Source organism: Arachis ipaensis, chromosome B6 (assembly GCF_059453495.1).
Source record: "Arachis ipaensis isolate K30076 ecotype BB chromosome B6, ASM5945349v1, whole genome shotgun sequence".
NCBI classification, from domain to species: Eukaryota; Viridiplantae; Streptophyta; class Magnoliopsida; order Fabales; family Fabaceae; genus Arachis; species Arachis ipaensis.
In genome coordinates this window covers 28,752,393-28,759,529 of record NC_142441.1, presented here as the reverse complement: position 1 = coordinate 28,759,529, position 7,137 = coordinate 28,752,393, and positions in this window count along the sequence as shown.

Below are 7,137 nucleotides of genomic sequence, written 5' to 3'. Positions count from 1 at the left end.
TTATGGTCATTGTCATGGTCGTCCGCCTTGGTGATGGGATGACTTCCAGGTTCCCCAGAAACGGCGCCAATATTCCGAGGGTTACCTGAAACTGTAGGTCGATCTCGGACGAGATCTTCTTTGCTGGTCGGAGATGACGTGTCCGGCTGGTGGGTAGCGGCCAGAGCTGTCGTGCCCGACTTGTTGGGCTGGCTGTACTGCTGATCCTTATTCACCGGAGGGTGGGGGGTACCTGCAAGGGACTTCGATGCTTAAGTTAGCAAGGGTATTAAGCAGGTTTTTAGTAGAATCAGAGTATAAGTTATACCTGGGTGCTCCAGTGTATTTATAATGGTGTGATAGTGACCTTTTTAGATAAGATAAGTTAGTTATCTTATCTTATCTTATCTTATCTTTGAGTGAGGTCATCTTATCTTCTGAAGAACCGCCTTTATCTTTTCTGGGCTTTAGCTGCCTTTAGATTGGGCTGTGTTCCTTCCTTTGGGCCTACTTGGGCCTCTGTGGCATTTTGTCCGAGCTCTATGTGAAGAAGTCGGACATTGGCCGAGCTCTTTGAGAAGAGGTCGGATAGTCTGACCTGAAGAGGTCGGTCGGCTTGTCGCTAAACATCCCGGGTCGGACAGCTTGACCCAGGGTATGAACACTACTCTAACACCCAACCAAGCATTTTGTCAAACACTTGGAAGGCATAAAAGGAAAGTATCATAAATTGCAAGAAATAATAAAATCTACCACTACCCAATGCAAGAAATCAACAATAACCACAAAAGAAAGCAACATTAAACATGAAATACCTCAAATTGCATTAAAGGAAATTTAAATTTCCAAGAGTGTTCATAAACATAAAAAGAGGCATAAAAGAGAAATTGATAAGAGGAACTAAGGAAATTAAAGCAAATCAACAAGGAAAAGTAAAGGAAACTAAATCAAAACAAGTAATTAAACCAAAATCTAAGATGAAATTAAACTAAGAACCCTAATTTCTAGAGAGAAGAGGGAGCTTCTCTCTTTAGAACTAACCTAAGGCATGCTTTCTACACTATCTAATTGCTTCCCCTTTGTCCAATCTTGAATTCTGCATCAAATAGCCTCAGAAATAAGTTGGATTTGGGCCTGAAAAGCTCAGAAATAGCTCCTAGTGTATTCACTTTAATGAGGTCACGTCATCAGCATCATGCGTGTGCGTCGCTGGCAAATTTCCTCCTCACGCGTACGTGTGGGGGACGCGTGCACGTGGCCATTAATGTCCTCCTCACGCGTACGTGTGGTTGATGTGTGTGCATGGCCTTCAATTCAGCAAATCCTCATTTCTTCATGAATTCTCCACTTTGCATGGTTTTCTCTTCACCTCTTCCATCCAATCCTTGCCTTATGAACCAGAAATCACTCAACAAATAAATCAAGGCATCGAATAGAATTAAAGTGAATTATATTTAGCTATTTTAAGGCCTAAAAAGCATGTTTTAACTCTTGAACACAAATTTAGAGAGAATTACAAAACCATGCTATTTCATTGAATAAATGTGAGATAAGTTGATAAAATTCCCTAAATTCAAAATAAGATAAACTACAAAATTAGGGTTTATCACTAGCTTTGACAAGAGGTCAGCTCTAGCGTTCCTCTCCTGGGTACATGCTGGATTGCCACTTCTTCAAAACCCTCACGTAGCCATTTCACTCTTTCCAAGTACTTCTGTAGCAAAGGGTCTCTGGCTTGATAGGTTTCGTTAACCTGGGAAGTCACGATCTGTGAATCGCTGCTGACTTCGACCCTTGATGCTCTAACTTTTTTGGCTAAGGTCAAGCCTCCTATCAGAGCCTTGTATTCTCGAACTTGATTGATTGCTCATAAGTCATGCCCTCAGAGCTCTCGAGAATTATTCTCACTCCTCCAAATGCCTGGTTGGATGCTCCATCAACATGGAGCTTCCACCGTATTGGTGAGTTACTGGGGGGTCCCCTGTCACTTCTACCAAAAAGCCCGCCATTGGTTGGGCCTTTATTGCATGCCTAGGCTCGTATTGTATGTCGTATTGGGACAATTGTATCGCCCACGTCATCATACAGCCCGCTAGGTAAGGTTTTTGCAGAATCTGGAAAATGACTTGTCAGTTTGCAATATGATTGGGTGCCCTTAGAAGTACTGCCTTAATCTTCGTAACGAGACTAATAAGGCATAAGTCAGTTTCTCCAACTTGGTGTATCTCAGCTCCACCCCTTGGAGCACTTTATTGATGAAATACATCGACTGTTGGGCTTTATTTTCTTATCGGATGAGGACAGCCACCAAGGCTTCCTCCGTCACGGCCAGATAAAGGTACATGGTTTCCTCTTCGTTCGACTTCCCAAGGATTGGCGGTTCCGAGATGATCTTCTTGAAATGGTTGAAAGCTTCTTCGTAAGCTGGGGTCCATTCAAAAGCTATTCCCTTTCTCATTAAGTTGAAGAAGGGGAGGGCCTTTACAGCCGAGGCCCTAAGGAAATGGGACAAAGTCGTGAGCCTTATGGCCAATCTTTGCATGTCTTTGACACAGCTAGGGCTTGTCATTCGAAGGACAGCTTCGCACTTGTCTGGATTGGCTTCCACCTCCCCTTTGAGTTATCATGAAGCCCAAGAATTTCCCGGCTTCCTGATGAGTGGATTTTTGACGGTTTAGAATTCACAATAAATTCTTGTTGCAATATAGTTTCTAAACCAACATTAATCCTTTCATACAAAAATTTGTTTGTCACAAGTAACAAACCCCTAAATTTATAAACCGAATTATTGGAACCTCGGGTTGTTCTCCCTACGAATTGCGATAAAGTGTCTTGTTATTGGTTATGAGATATTTTGGGGGGTTTTTGAGATAGGAGACAAGAAATGTAAAATGCAATGAAAACAAACTAACAACTATGAAAGCTCTTGGCAAGATTATGAGAATTGGAAGTCCTATCCTCATTATCCTCCTCAATTGTGATGAGAATCGTCCATTGCTACCACTTAGTTAACCTCTAACCATGGAGGAAAGTCAAGTGGATGAATCAACTTGATTCCACAAGTTCTAGCCAACTCCCAAGGGAAAGACTAGCTTTAGTGGTATCCAAATCAATTAGCAACTTCTAATTGTCAATCAACAAAGGAATTAGATAATTCAAGAGTCACTAATTACTCTACCTAGGCCAAGAGGAACAAAATCTATACTAAAATCCAACCAAGCATTTCATCAAACACTTGGAAGGCACAAAAGAAAAGCATAGTAAATTGACAACTAGAATGAAATCTAACAACAATTATTGCAAAGAATTAACAACAACAACAATCAAAAGAAACACAATTAACATGAATTACCTCAACTTGAATTAAAAGGAAATAGAAGAAATAAAAGTATATCTACAACAAAGTATAGGAACAACATAAAGGAAATTACAACAAAAGAATAGGAGAATGATGATTGCAACAACAAGGAATTGAAAGGTAGAAGAAGATGAAAACATGAACTAAAACCTAGATCTAAGATTATTGAACTAAACCTAATCCTAATTTTAGATAGAAGTGAGAGCTTCTCTCTCTAAAACTAACTAATCCTAATCCTAATGTGTATGAATGAGCCAAAGATGTCAATTCCCTTCAATCCTTGGTCCTTTAAAGCACTTTGGCGCCAAAATTGGTTACAAACTGGGCCCCACAGCTTCCCAGAGTTTGCTGGGCACGTTTTCTATTTAAAAATCACGTGCGGCCACCGACGCATACGCGCACAGCACGTGTGTGCATCCCTTGAGGTTTCACGATCCACGCTTGCGCGTACAGTGTGCGTGCGTGTGGATGAATTAATCTAAATCTTTTGGCTTTTTCATGTGTTCTCCACTTTGCATACTTTCCTCTTCACTCCTTTGATCCATTCTCAGCCCTTTTCAACCTGAAATCACTTAACAAACAAATCAAGGCATCTAGTGGAATCAAAGGTGAATTAAAATCATCAAATTAAAGGTCTAAAAGCATGTTTTCACATTTAAGCACAAACCAAGGGAGAATCACAAAACTATGCTATTTCCTTGAGTAAATGTGAGGAAAGGTTAATAAAATGCTCTAAATTCAACACAAGATAAACCCTAAAAATGGGGTTTATCACTTCCATGGCAAATGCGCACTTGAGGGAGTTGAGCCACATGTTGTGTTTCCGGATGACCTGAAGACAGCCTCGAGGTCAGCAACAATGTGTCCTAGCTTGGCTGTCTTAACCAGGACATCATCGACGTACACTTCAACAGATTTGCCGATTAGATCCTTGAAGACTTTACTCATCAGCCTCTGGTATGTGGCTCTCGCATCTTTTATTTCGAACGACATAACCCAGTAGCAGTAAGTCGCAGCTGGCGTTATGAATGCCGTTTTCTCCTCGTCGGTTCAGTGCATCGGGATCTGGTTGTATCCCGAGTACGCGTCCATGAAACTTAGGAACTGGTATCCCGCTGTTGTATCTACCAAGGCGTCGATATTCGGAGTGGGAACGAGTCTTTCGGACATGCTTTATTAAGGTCCAAATAATCGACACACATTCTCCATTTTCCATTGGCTTTCTTAATGAGAACCACGTTTGAAAGCCACATTGAGAACTCTAGTTCTCTTATGAATCCTGCTTCTAACAGGCCGGCCGTCTGCTTGGCCACCTCATTAGCTCTTTCCAGCGACATTTTCCTCTGCCGTTGTGCCACTGGCTTGGTGTCTGGTTTCACGGCAAGATGGTACGACATGAACTCGGGGTCTACTCTTGGCATGTCAGCCAAAGTCCAGGCGAATAGGTCGTTGTTTGCTCTGACAGCATCAATAAGAGGTTCCTTTAACTCGTGGTGGAGGTTTTGGTTCATGAAAGTGAACTTATCTTCTATGTCTCCCAATCGAAACTTCTCTAAATTACCCTGAGGCTCAGGTCTCAGCTTGTCGTCCACCCTCGCATCTAAGTCTTCCAGGAACACCCCGGCTGCCTCTTTTGACCTCTTTCTCAGCGAGAGACTGGCATTGTCGCAAGTTATTATCATTTCCAAATCTCATCGGATGGAACCCACAGTTCCGTTATCTACCACAAATTTCATTGTTATAAACTTCGTGTATATGATAGCTAAAAGTTCATTATGGTCCTTCTTCCTAGGATGATATTGTAGGCTATGGAGTCTCTTAAGATCATGAATTCTACCATTACAGACCTCTTACTCTCCATGGTTCCCACACAGATGGGGAGTGAGATTAGCCCGTCACGTTTTATGTAGTTGTCGCCTAGGTCAACGACCCCGTGTTAGTGGGTTTGGAGGTCGGTTTCTCTGAGCCCCAAGGCATCAAACATGTTTCTAAACATGATGTTGGAATTAGCTCTGGTATCAACGAGGATCCTCTTTACTAGGCCCTTCCCGATCTTCGCTGTAATCACCATGGGTGGATTTTCGGAGAGATTGTGACACCACCGATCTTCTAGGCCGAAAGATATATCGGGGAATTCCTTGGACTAGGCTTTTGAGGTTCCTGACAAGATGGCCAAGATCTTGGCATCCTTTTTGGCTGCTGACTTCGATTTAGGTGGTGCATTTTATCCTACCACGACATTAATGACTACGGTTGGGGCATTATTGGTGCTCTCAGACCGCCCCTGCCTTGGCTTCATCGCACGGCTGTGATCCTCCTCGGACCGTTCTCGCTCTCTCTTCCTTGGTTTTCTTATAAATTACGAGAACTCAGTCAGCTTGCCCTCCCGAATAGCTTGCTCGAAAGCATCCTTCAAGTCGAAATAGTCCTGAGTTATGTGACCGAAATCCTTGTGGTAATCATAGTAGAGACTCCTGTTTCCACTTGACCGAAATCCCTTCCAGCTCCACTCTGCAGCCTCTAATCTGTATTTTCGGGCCTGAAACAGGGTCAAAAGCAGCCCAAAAATCGCCCCCAGCAAATTCTGTTTAATGCAGCTCGTCACGCTCGTCACGCGTACGCATCGCTGAACTTTTCACTGGCCATGCGTAGGCGTCAGCCACGCGTGTGCATCATTTGTATGCTACACCAGTCACGCGTATGTGTCGTCCATGCGTGCGCGTCGCTACCAGATTCTGAAATCCTTAATTTCTTGTGTTCCTTCCACTTTTACATGCTTCCTTTCCATCCTCTAAGCCATTCCTGCCCAAAAAACCCTGAAAACACTTAGCAAATATATCACGGCATCAGATGGTAATGAGAGAGGATTAAAATTAGCAAATTTAAGGCAAAAGAAGCATGTTTTCAATCATAGCATAAAATTAGGAAGGATTTGTCAAACCATGCAATTTATATGAATAAGTGTATGAATATTTGATAAAAGCCACTCAATTCAGTACAAAATAAACTATAAAATAGTGGCTCATCAAGTGGGCATTGGGCACCTACTAGGGAGTAAATATGTTGCTTCGTTACTCCCCTTGTGGTGTTGAACGCCAGGTTTGGGCGTTCAACGCTGGCTTTGGTCCTCTTGGGGTGTTGAACGCCCACTAGGGAGTAGTTTGGGCGTTCAACGTCCATTTTGGGAAGTTCAATTCAAAGAAAAGTTTAGACTATTATATATTTCTGGAAAGGTCTAGAATTTAGCTTTCCAACACCATTGAGAACGCATCATTTGGACTTCTGTAGCTCCAGAAATGCTCGTTTGAATGCACGAAGGTCAGAATCTCACAGCATCTGCTATGCTTTTTTTGCCTCTGAATTAGACTTTGGCAAAACTTTCTGAATTCAACCAAATTCACCTAAAGTCATATGAAAAACACAAAAGCTCAAAGTAGTATCCAAAAAGTGAAATTTTCACTAAAACTTACTAAAACAGATTAAAACTTAACAAAATATATTAGAAACACTAAGAAAATGATGCCAAAAAGCGTATAAAATATCCACTCATCAATAATAATTGCCCAATTTCTTCCTGGGAATAGCGACAATAGTTCAGAGTCTCCTTCTGAGGACGTGCCCTCCTCCCCTACTGCCGAGGTCTAGTCCCAACCTACCGCTGAGCTGATTGCCACAACTAGTGCGACGGGTGTAGGTAACGAAGTATTGGTAGACTCTGGTCCCGAGGTGACTATCGTTGAAAATCCTTTGAAGAGGAAAGCCACCTCCAGCCCCGAAGGGGTGCTTACCGTGATGAAAAG